This window comes from Blennius ocellaris (genome assembly GCF_963422515.1).
Source record: "Blennius ocellaris genome assembly, chromosome: 19".
Classification (NCBI taxonomy): domain Eukaryota; kingdom Metazoa; phylum Chordata; class Actinopteri; order Blenniiformes; family Blenniidae; genus Blennius; species Blennius ocellaris.
The window spans coordinates 7,618,451-7,631,632 of NC_137668.1; positions in this window are offsets into that span (position 1 = coordinate 7,618,451).

The window sequence follows — 13,182 nt, forward strand, 5'->3', positions numbered from 1 at the left end:
ACGACAGCCAGCATCATGGTTGCCAGATGTCACTCAATGTTTCCAGCCCAAACGAGCTCAATCCCACGCACCTGAACATAAACCAGCCCCAAATCTAAGCCTGTGTAGAAATCATGTTAAAACTATTAGTTAAGACAATTTGGCTCCCCGATTGGGGGATACCGCCATATCTGGACCCATTTTCAAGTGGTTATTAAATACGAGTCCACAGAATATAGACAAAATTATGAGGGAAAGAAGAGGAGATGAGGCACAGCTGTGATGCACAGCTTTTAATATTTCTCTGGCGCTTACGCGTGGCGTCAGTCACATAGCAATGACGAGGCATGTGGGAAAATGTCCGACTGCTTCCCACATATGAACGAAGCTTGTGTCTGGTGTTAAAAAAAAAAATTAAGAATTTGAGCTTTCACACCGCCACAAAACTGGTCGAATATGAGTCACTTGTTAGCAAAAGAAAATCAGAATTGGTTTGCTTTTCCCTGCAGTGTGAACGTAGCCATTTAATCATTGCACCAGAATAATGTACAATCACACCAACTCATTTGTATATGAACCTGTAGCGACTGCATGCGAGCGGTGCTCGATGACCACACTCCAGAGCTTTTTATGCAAAAGTACGATTTTCTGTAGCTTTTGTGTTTTCAGTGGCTCTGAGCACCGTTGTCGTGTCGGCCGCGAAATGCAACGACATTTTTCACTTGAAAACATTGAGAAAGGCTGACTAAACAAAAGATTGCCTCAGTTATTAACGTTCACCTTCATCTGAAGTGCTTTAACAAATATTGATGCTGGGGCCTAAAGAGGAAAAGTACCTTGATTTGTTAAGCAGCTGATATCCTGCTGCATCTTGTCCCACTTTGACTCTCTATCAGCGTCCCTCTGGGGTCTGTCGTCTTCTTGGTTGCTGCAGTCTGAACAGCTCACTGATGAATGCCACAACTTTCCTTCTCGAACACAAAAGTAACTGCCGCAATTATTTGCCTGGTGATAGATTACCTCTTCGCCAGCCTGTTCTCGTGGATCCATGCTCTAATTAGCGAGATTACTCGTCTCTGCCGAGTCACGTGTGGCTTTTAGTTTTTTGCTGTGAGGCCCGTCACTCAGCTCAGCTCCTTCATTGCCCATACAGGTTGAAAGTCATGTATTATTTAATGACAGCTTAATGAGAGGTGCTGATGAGCTTCATGGTTTGCTTCACTAAACTTGTCGTAATTAAAAAAAAAAAAATAAATAATCATTTTATCAAGCCTCTGTCCTCTCAATTTTGACAAAAAAAAAAAAAAAAAAAAATAGAAAACGGTTGCATCCAAGCATGTGAAGATAACGTGACGCATTGGCACTTCATATCTCAAATTGACACGAGTACTGTATGAAGTGTCAGTGCGGAGCAGCCCGCTCGCAGTGATTTCCTTAAAATGCGCCGCCGTCTCTCAGACGCTTCTGCGCTTGACGAGACCAATTTGACAGCCAGTGGCCACAGGAGATCCAGCCCATCGCTGCAGCATGTCGTTTGACAGACATGCATTCAGTGAAAGCTGCACCTCCGCAGAAGATAAATAATTCAGCTGACAAATAATGAAATATTCAATTTGGCTTATTCCCACTGTTTTGTCCTTGCATCATTCAGTCGAAGTAACAGAAACAAATAGACACAGACGCGCGGCTTTATTGGTGGGAAACGTCATTCATGCACACCTGCATGCATGTATGATGGATTTTGTTTACATCATGAAAAGTGGACGCACCGTTCCAGCACATGTATCAAATACAGCTTATCGCAGCTTCGCCTGACATCAAAATTCTCTACACTTGGTCGATATTACGACAAAAATCAGGACACGGCACCGGGGACACTTCAGGCCTGATTTACTGAGTTCCACAATAAAGAGACGTAAATTGCATGGTGATGCAAACTGATTGCACCGTCAGCCTGGGTGCATTTTGTGGCTGATGAACGACGGATAATGGCTTGATTGACAGCTGAGGCAGTGGATAGAGCAGGTTCACTCACAAGGCTCTGGGTTCGTTCACCCATCTGGCTCCGTCTGAGGGTAACGTGTCCTTGATCAAGACGAGGAACACCAGATTGTTCCCAGTGGACGTAAAGCTTTGGCAGCCAAATGCGAGTGTGTGTGTGTGTCTTTTCTGACTAACAATTTATGGCACTTTGGGACTGTAGATGCTAATAAATAAAAGTGCTATATAAGTGAGATCTGTTTACCATTTTTACAACGCATGCAAACAGATTTAGGTTTAAATTTAGCTTTTTCATTTGCGACTATTTGTGTCAGCCATGGAGCGGTGGTATAGTGGTGACACTCTTGCCTCACAGTGGACTGGTTTTAGTCCGGGTTTTGTGTGTACGTTTTCACAAACAATAAACATTAGAAGTCGGTGAGTGCCTCTGAAATTGTCCATAGGTGTCAAAGTGGTTGTCAGTCTCTCTGTGTTTCTCCAGCCTAGCAGAGTAGCACGTACGGCTACTCCATTGAGTGAATACTCATCCATAGTATTTGCTCATCGTTACATCATTTTGGTATAATTTCCAGGTTAATAATATTTGCCTCATCGTGACCTCATATGCTCTAAATCTCATTGGCTCGTCAGCCCGCATTATGCACGGAAAACATAGACATCAACCAATCAAATCAGTGAATGCAGCCAGTATGAGCAAATTAGAACAAGTAGGGTGGGTCATGACTTCATCATCTTTGGGAATAAATAGGCAATCTGACTTGTAGATACTGCAGAATGGTGCCTCGGTGGTGGTGGGGGGGGGTCACACAATACTGACTGGAAAATAATTGAGTATACGTGATTAAGTATAGCCATGAATACCCTAGAATATACCACTGGGTACCAGTATTAGGTGCAACCCACGAAAGAGCCCATAATACATAGACCATGTTTTACTTTACACATCTGTCAGATGGAGTCCTCAGTGTTCCCTAGTCGCAGATTAACTTCCACATTTAAAAATGTCCTCTGTTGGTGTGTGTGTGTGAGTGTGTGTGTGTGTGTGTGTGTGTGTGTGTGTGTGTGTGTGTGTGTGTGTGTGTGTGTGTGTGTGTGTGTGTGTGTGTGTGTGTGTGTGTGTGTGTGTGTGTGTGTGTGTGTGTGTGTGTGTGTGTGTGTGTGTGTGTGTGTGTGTGTGTGTGTGTGTGTGTGTGTCTTTTCCTGGTAATTCTCCAGATCACTGTGCTCCGGCGCGATGACCTTCAACAGAGTCTAGTATTGTATTAACTCTGGGAACCGTTTATTCTGGCACAAAAGTATCTTTCAACAGGAAACATCTGACACCATCAGGGAACTTCTAAAATGGTTTTGCTCCCCTGGTATTGGGGTTTTACATCCGTATAAAGTGTTTCACAGCAATGTCGCAGTCTTCTAACAAACCGCACCACGTTTTGGCATCAGTCAGAATTAGTGGTTTCTTAATACGGTCTAAAGTATTCAAGAACAAGTGGCGACTAAGAAGGCTTCACCAGGGTGGGATGTGCCTTTGGGGAAAGGAAACGTGTTCAAATAGGTTTTGTTGTGCAGTTTGGGCTTTTGGACATATTGGAGAGGCGTTCAAGGACAATTTACAACATTTGTTTTTGCTTTTGTGGATCTCGGATAGGTCTTCACGGACATTTCAGTGGTGGTTGGATATGCTGCTGGCTCTTTTCGGAGGTGCGTTCAAGGACACTTCACAGTGTTGTCTTTGCTTTGGGAAATGTGGGTGATGCCTTCAAGAACATCAACTCCTTGGAAAAGCTCAAAATCCAGCAGCTTTTTGTTCAAAACTCAAACTCTTGGTTCGTGAGTCTACATTTTGTTGTTGCTATAATAAAACTAAACTTTTGTAAACAAAGTATTTTCCAAAATCCTAGTTTGAAGAATTACAATTTTCATCGAGTCTTGGTCTTGCACAATTTAAGTGTGAGTGCATTTTTGAAAAGTAAAACAACTAAATACATGAATAAACCCACGAGATGTATGAATTAGTTCCATTTTCATCACTGTCAGGTGACTTATGTAGAATTTTATTTGAAGAATTATTCATTAGACGGACCCTTTGCGTAAAAGCGAATGAAATATTACAGTAACAGCCTAATTTGTTGAACCTTATTTATTATCGAGGGAACAAGCTTGTTCCTGCTCACACCTATTTACAACCTCGACTAGCTTGTCAACACTCGAGTGTTCAGCTCTGGCCTTGTTACAAGACACTTAATTGTGCTGAAAACAGGAGAAGGCAACCGCAAATGGTTTGGATGAAGAATGGAGCTAATGGTTTCCACACCTGGTTTATTGTTCCTCTCTCTCCTTCCTTAATGCACTTATGAGCCGTAAGGTAATGGAAGACAGCATGCCTCTAATTTCATAACTGGAGCCCTCATTGACATCATTGTCTTTGATTAATTATACCACCCTGGAACGTCTGCTTCAGAGAAAGGATTACTTCAGCAAGGTTACATCTCACACCCGGATCCATTTATTCTCTCTGTCATCTGCAGTATCTTAAAAGTCAAAACTGATCTGGGGAAGTTCTCTTTGCAGAATTGGCAGGAAGCGCGTTGACACAGGTCGGACATGGCTCTCCTGTAGGTCACTCCTCATTTAGCTGCGACATAATGGAAAATGACTGTTCCCATAATTCCTGCAAAATCACGCCTCTGCCACTGTACGATCCTGGGAGGGCTCCATGCATATTTTATGAGGGGAGTTCATTAGCATATGTCGGGCTTGGGTTGTGAGCCCTGACCCATGTGTCTACTTCAGATAGCGCAACGCGCCGGGCTGACAGCGCTCTCACACATCACCTGCAATAATCAAAGAACATATGGCTCGCTGATCTGCCTGGCGCCGATTACCACCCACCAGAAACCTCCACCGAAAGTTATGACTCGTCAAGGCTGCCATAAACATGACAAACAAAGGCACCGGAGAGCAGGATTGGAGGGGAGAAATGAGTCATCTGATCAAGTTTTTTATTTTTGTTTGTTCCGTCTCCAGCTCTATCTCCTGATGGATAAGTGAATGTAGATGCTTTGTTTATCCTTCATCCCTGTTTAACTACCGCAGTGCATTGAAGCTCGCATTATTATCACTCGGAGACATCAGCCTTATTTCCACCGCAGAGAGTGTAATAAGCTTCAGAGAGATTAATTCACATTGGTTCGATACTTACTCTGCTTTGTTTTGTTTTAATCTGATGTTTTTGGCATCTTCGTGGGTGAGGTGTGCAAAATGTCGGAGACAAAACACCAGCTTAACACTTGATTTGTAAGAAGAGTTTGATCCCAACAGTTTTCGCAATTCACTAGATATTATCATGGCAAAATAACACATCTACTTGATGGTAAACTTGCACCATGAGGTGTTGATTCATGTGAAGGACGTGGTGATGAGCTCTTTTAAGGATGCTGACAGTTGGAAGAAAGCTGCACTACTGGCGGTGGCCTTGTTTCCGTCATTGTTATGTGAAGGCTGTAAAGTGGAAAATAGAACATCGGCGAAAAAATGAAGAGAAACAATTGTAGCAAATCTGAAAATTATTACAAATCATGCACTGGATTTATGCCATTAGATATTAGCGATTGAAGTGAAGTATAATTTTTTTTTTTCTGAGCAATGCTAGTGGTTAAGGATGCTTAAGTCATGTGAAGAAGATTATTTTTTTTTTCCCTCCCAGAAGTCATCCGAGGAAGACGGGGAAGGGGCTACAATTAGTTTAGTGCAGTGGTTGGCAGCAAATGGACTAAGTGCCCAAACTCAAATATTTGCGACTCAGTTTTCAAATCTCAGTTCCTGCATCAAATTGGTAACAGTTTCACCTCCAATTTCAACCTAATTTTTCACGGACCTGATATGGTTCATTCAGTTCTACTCTGTGTCTTCCCCGCGCAGTGAGAGGAACACGGCCGCTGCTGAAAATTTCACGGTTCATTAATATGCACAAAGAGACGTGATCAAGGCAAATTGCAGTTCTTACCCTGCTCGCTGCTCGCCGGGGTCAGCGTGAAACAAAGAGGACCACTCCAGTGACTGCAAGCTTAATTTAATCTCCCAAAACAGCAACACTGAGGTTAGAAACACTAATTTCACCCATTTTTAAAGTCTATTTTGTTTATGAATTACATAAACAACCACGTTAGATCTTCCATTTCTTTGAGTGAGGGGAATGGACTGTATCGACTTACTTTGAGTATAATGTGGTATGTGTATGGTGTGATGAATTTCACTGCATCTTATGAACTGTAAAGTGTCAGACCGGCATTAAAAAAAAAAAGCATAAGCTCAAATTCTGACAGGATTAAATAGTGAAATATTATTATCTATATTTATTACTAGACAGATACAATAATGCCATTAGTGAGTTAAATGTAAGTGCAGTTTGCCGCCATATTGGACTTGTACATCTTTAGTACTAAAAACCAGTGAGTTTTTATGTTTTGTTTTTAATCTGGAAAACTCCAGTAATTCAGTTCATCAAATAGGGAAACATTTACTCGTCCATTTCTGAGGGAAACTGCACCACGTGTTTGTCGATACTATCTGTGGTATATTCCATATTTCAATGCTCTACACTAAGTTTAAGTGTGATTTTGAAGATGACACCTTTGCACCTTGATAAAGTGTAGCAACAATGGAAGAGAAAATATTGAATAAGGTTATACATTTCAATGAAATTGAAACGTTTCACGTAAAGCCAGCCAGTAAGCACGATTACAGTCTTGATCAAAATGACTCTTGATGCTGCAGTGATTAAACAGCCCCCGATGTGTTACACTGACATCGTGTACCTCTTGCTTCCCCAGTTGGGTTTCCGTAATACACTTTTTGTCTGCTCTCTACATTCCCACCTGTTCGGCAGGGGTGGTCCAACCAGGAGCATCATGCTCCATCTGACATATTGTCGCTCAAGAGGTCCTAGAGACATGCAGACTATCCCACCATGGTAAGGTCACGACCCCATCAGGATCACTTGATAGATCCAAGATAGGCTAGAAGAAAAATGCAGCAAACATCGAAATCTGTCAGCTCCTTATTAAGAGCAAAGCTCCAGTTTTTCACGCAGCCTAAGTCACGGGGGTCAAACGTTGGTTGGAGCCCTCCGTGTTTGAAAACTGTCTGCCTACATGACAGGAGTTGCCTCGTGCAACAGCGGCGCTCCCCGGCTTTCCTTGGGGCAACGGGGCTGTTTCATTTCATCTGAGGAGCTGCCTGTCTTTCACCGCTCCGGAATAAGATCAGGCATGTCTCCCGACTCTGAATATTTGTATCTGTCAAAACTTCTGATGTCAGAGCCGTGATGAAAGATGAAGCTGAACACTGGTTTATCGGGAAAAAGAGAACTAAAGGGAGGGTGGATAAGTTGTTTTGATGAATCACTGCTTATTGGCGTGCAACATAACTAAATACTGTAAGCTGAAGAAAAAGCCAGTATTTTTGTATATTTTTCTATAATAAGATTAAAGTGGTTTTCTTTCACTATTTCAACACGTTAGTATTTCTTCCCTTTGTTTCTTCAGTGTTTTTGTGTTGAAAGAGGCTCCCAGTTGGTTTGCTGTGTGCAGCAGGAACGTATTGTGGTGAAAATGCAGGAATGATGGAGTGACAGACATTTCATATAAAAAGGGATTGGAGCAGGGAAAAAAAAAAAGTTGACATCTGTTGTATTTCTTGCAGTGACAAACCTAACCTTGTCGCATTTGGTTTTTATTGCCAGGCTCTGCTTTCTGGCAGTCATCTGTCAGACTGCTTTCCTTTATAAACACGGTGCTGGATCTCACCAAGGCTGCTTAAAAGTTGTAAGACCTTTAACGCTGGGCGATTTCTTGTCTGGTTCGTCTCCCTTCAAAATATTGAGGCCCTTCTGCAGGCATCAGGCCACATGAGGTAGAAACATGCAACAAGCAGTGTTCACATAAGGTCAAGTGTTGACGAAGCAGGCGCTCGCGTGACTAAAAAATGCAAACGCAATTTGTTGTGCTTCATTTCTGAAGCATCAAATTAAGTAGACTCGGCCTAAAGGTTAGAGGAAGGTGATTTAAAATTCAACTGTCCTCAAAATACCACTATGGGTTGTTTGAGGGAGGGCGAACCTCGGCTGCTCCGAGTCCAGAGAGACCGAATCTCTTGGTTCGTTCTAACAGGAGTCGACCGGGAGACAGCCTAACAAGATGCCCCAACAACCCAACGGGTTCCTCTAAATGAGGAGGGGCAGTGGCTTTATTTTACCCTGAGGGCTGTGTGAGAGGTCCGGAAGAAACTTACTGTGATCCCTGCAGCAGTAACTCACTCCGACGCCGTTTTCTCTCTAATTTATAGTTTCATTTTACTTGGTGGAAAGTTCACATTTTTCGAGGAGTGCTTGACATCATCCTCCGGACTGATTATACTGCTACTTTTGTGTATTTACATAAACAAACTGCAAGCCAGACAATTCCTAGCGCTTTAAAAAGAGCCGGGAGGAGGCTGTACTTCCTTCGCTAATTATTTATTTCACATTCAATTACATATCGGATGTTTAACTCGTGAAATTAGCAGAAGTGAATTTTGCAAACTTTTGTGTTGAACTATTATGCCTTTTGTCAAGATCTCCCTCGAGAAGAATTTCTTTCTTTTTTTTAATCAAGTGACATCCTGGCACAATAAATGTTTAATATATACTGACGATAGTATGAAAACCATATGAACACTATTCAGAATGTACGGCTGCAAAAAGCATACAACCTTATTGAGTGTCTTTTTCAATTATCTTAACTCAAAACATTTTAGTTATCAAGTTTCAAGGATATAAAACACACGGTGCATACAGTCAATGGCATCAGTCAGATAGAATGCAGGGAAAGAGAGCTGTCACAATGCTTTTTGATTTTATCGACGCTTCCTCTCGTCTTTTCCGTCTCTGCTTCCTTCATTGATAAAAGCTCACCAATACTCTCTCGAAATTACAACACAGACACAGTATTGGTCTTTTAGCTGGAACACACAGTGCTGTAGTGCAGGAGTCGTCAACATGGTGCCCACAGGCTCCAAAGTATAAACAAAGCTTTTTCAAGGTTCTAGTTATTGAGTTTTGGAACACGCACTTTGTTTCTCAGAAGAAGCTTGAAGGACCCGTTTACATAATGATGTTTAATGTAAAAGCACATAGTTTTTGCTGTTTTAGTTCAGAAAATGGTTTGAAAATGATATCAGCTTACAAATCACTGCAAAAGTTTACCATTTGTACTTGAAAATGGTGTCACGTTAACAGGGATTTAGTTTCAAAGCGTTTGAAGACTCCTGGTGTAGCGATTAGTTCAATCCATGCATGCACCGAGCCACGTTTTTTTTTACTTCTGATCCAACCCCGATACCCAAATTTGGGTATTTGCGATACCGGTACTATTCTGATACTGGAGGTTTGCTCTAATGATTATCATTGTTGTTGATTTTATATGAGGCTGTAATAAACTTGTCTCTACAGTAAAGTATGAAATGTACAAATGTTTGCATGTATTCTCTCAAAAGGCAACTTATAGTTAGCAAGGTCAGATTTGTTCAATTAGGACAATGTGGGGGTCTGTGTGACGTCATCATATCATAAGATTGTTTTATATTTAAAACTTCAAAATCACTTTATTAATTCCTGAGGAAATTCTTTATCAACGCAGCAGAAAGTGGAATTTCTTCCAGCACTTAACGCAGCACAAACGATTGGGACTATTTTCAAGGAGCTTGGCGTGGAGTAGGACGCAGCTTCACGGAGGTGTGAATTGCCTGTTGCAGCGTGGTGGAGCTGCTTTTCATTATTTTGATGCCGCGGTCAGTGCTGTTCTCCTCGGTGAGCTGGCGTTTTAAAACGGCTGCAGAGAGGCCGTCTCGCTGTCCAATGGCTTTGCAAACATTGGCGTGTTGCTTTGCGGTGTTTTGAGCGTAGAAAATACATCCAGTGACACGTTGCCATGCAAAGTTGGTTAGCCGCAGTGCTTCTACACTAGCCTGCTCGCTGGCTGCAAACTGTGGAATGGATTTTCTGACTCATTACTCCACGTCTCATTGGGACCGGCCTCCGTTCAGGAAATCCATTCCACAGTTTGTAGCCAGCGAGCAGAGCAGCCGGTAGGGAAACACTTAAAACGTCATTTCAGCAACAGCAAATCATAGATTTACATTTGTTGTGAGTGTTTTAAAGTATACCATTCATGCTTTTAGAGCTAAATTGGGTTCCATATGAACCTAAAGGTAATTTCTTTGACATACAAAGAGTTTATCATCATGTAGTTTTTTTCATGGATGGGAAATCTCCGCAGGTTGGATTGGAACTTCCAGATCCGTGAATTACGTTGGTATCGGAACACGATACGGATACTGAATCGGGTCGGCGCCATCCCCAGTTCAATCAAACTCCAGTTTGCATGTTTTTGAGTTTCCTTTTGGTATTTCAGACTGGATGCTTGCCTTTCAGAATAATTGGTGCCTCGTGACCACACCAGTAAATACGTTTGTCTCCTGTGTTTTCATACCCTGATTCTCCCACAGCAGCCTTACATTGTGTTGTTGTTGGTTTTTTAGCAGACTGACAAAAAGCTCAAGGAAAAAGACGGCACAATGAGGGTCAAAGGATTTCAAAATGTACCCACAGGTTCCTTATATGCAGTCCTTTCATTTTGACTTGAATCAGATTATTGCTCCTTTGGGGGAAAGTTTCTGTGAAAAGGCAAGAACCATGAAAAGCCTTAATATTGTGAATGTGGCCTATCTTGTGGTTCCTAAGCTGCTTCATTCAAAGCCATTAGTTTCTTGAGCTTCAATAATTCATCTGCATGAAACTTTTATTGGAAAAATGCACCTCCAGAAATCAATATTAAATGACCTACTAGACAGAAGACACCCAGGTCTGTTGACCTTTTTGGACCTATATAAACACTGGAGGTTGTACAGCGGAGTTGGAACGGCAATTACACTCGCCATTAAAAAAAAAAGTTACATTTTGGTCTTTTAGTAAGCTAAATCCAGAATTTAGGTGCGTTATGGAGCAGCTAAAAGCAATGGGGGTTATAATGGAATCAGTGCAGACATATCCACATTAGCACACTTTCATTTCCAGTAGCTTGCAGATGAGATGCCTCGCAGTGGTAAAGGAGAGCTGTGCTGCGTCAGGGAGCCGAGGTGGGCCAGACACCGACTCCAGCAGCTTTATTTCAGCAGATAATTGAACCATCATGAACTCGGTAGCAGCAGGTGCATTCACAAAAGCATTTAAGACGATGGAAGCAGCCGCGGCAACTCGTCACCATCCTAAAATACCTCCCGAAGAAGTTCCCCAGACGCAAACCGAAGCCATCCTCCTGCTAAGACTCTGCCCGGCGACGGCTCCTTGGTTTTGCCGACGTCGCGTTTTAGTTAGCATCAAAGCACATTCATCACTGAAATAGTCTTGGCAATGAGGGTAGTCTCCATTTGTCACCATTAAAACAACGCGTGTTGGTCTTTGGCGTTCTAATGAACTCTGTGAGAGATGGAGGTCTTCTGTTCTCCTGGTCTTCATTAACGGTTCAATGAACACACTACTGGCATTCAATAGTAGGATTATCTACTGTAAATCACCAGGGTTATTTACGGCTAAAACTTTTTCTCTTTCCAAGAGGGAGTCCAAGAGAGGGACTTTGTGTTTCCTGGGACAGACTGTAGAGCTGTTCAGGGTCTTCCCCGCCTTTGTCACTTCAAGCCTGAGATGGATGAGGCGGTACTGCAGATGAACGCTATAGACGATCCCCTCGTAGCTGAACAGAGAATAAACACGTCCAGTTAAATTTGGGTGTACAGCGTATTGTTCGTAAGTGTGTGTGGTTACATTGAAAAAAAGAAAAAGAAAAAGATGGTGCCAACTCCTGGCCTGGCATGCTAACTGCATTAGTTCATTTTTAGTTTCAGCATTTCTGTGCAAACATGCATCATTTTCAAAACAGTCCCATGTAAACGCACAGCTTTTCAGAAAGGAAAATGCAAAAACAATGTTTTGACTGCTATAGTCAGTTTCGTGATTTGCACCATTACTTCACAGTAATCACATGCTAGTTTGATTCTGATTGTGTACGAGGCCTGAATATTCCTGAATGTAAATCCACAATCCAAGTGCTTGTTGATTTATTTGATGGCTGTAGTTTGAAGATGTCTTTGTCCTGTGATGGACAGGTTCTGCTTTTCGCCCACTGTCATCTGGGATCAGCTTCAGCTCTTCGCTATCTAACTTGGGTATAGCAGGTATAGAAAATGAATGAAGGGCCCCGAGCATTTCATATCGAGCACAAAATCGAGCCTGTCCAGCTGTAATATGAGTGGAAGCCTCTGAATCCAAGAAAAGAAGAGAAAAAACAAAAAACCCTGACTTTACCTAACATACTTTTGTGTTTGTAAGAGTCATTATTGAACACCATGGTAATCATCCATCGCCGTTTATATTTGCTTCGTCAAATATTCACAACAGTGCATAAAAGATTGTGGTACTTCAGACCTGCAGCATGCTCCGATCCAAGGTGCACTGCATACCACTGAATGTGCTCAGCGCCCTTGTATTCACTTTTCATTTCATCGGCGGTGCTATAGCCTACGCATGAGATGTTCTTTGATAATTTAGCTTGACTGGCCAGCTGTGTTGCTACTCCCATTTTCATTACATCGCTTCCACCTACACTTCTCTCCTCCCACTCTTTCTCCCCGAAGGGCTTCAATGATATTACTGTCTTCTCTTGCCTGAGCCGTGCAAAAACAATGTCTTTGCAGCCCGTTCCCCCGACGGAACACTTTTGTTTTTTTTGTTTTTTTTACCCTCCTCTCCCAAAGTCTTAGACGCACACATTTCTTCATCAGACATGGCTGTGGTTCAATCAAGGTCGCCGACTTGATCATTATTGTGACAGCGCTGTGAGAGGGAGCTGATCCATTTACATACAGAGAACAATGCTATCTGGCACGGGTATCCAGCAGCTCCTTTGATTCACAAGACGCACAGACACTCCAAGTCCTTTTGTTGTTTCACTTCCTTTTAATTGCAGTTATCTGTTGATTATTGCGCTGGCAGACTGGCTATGGAAGAAGAAGGAGGAGGAGGAGGAGGAGGGTGGACTTTAAACCCAATTACTTGAGACCAACAATAATGAAGAGGCGAATGACAACACTGCGAAAGTATTTAAAATATAT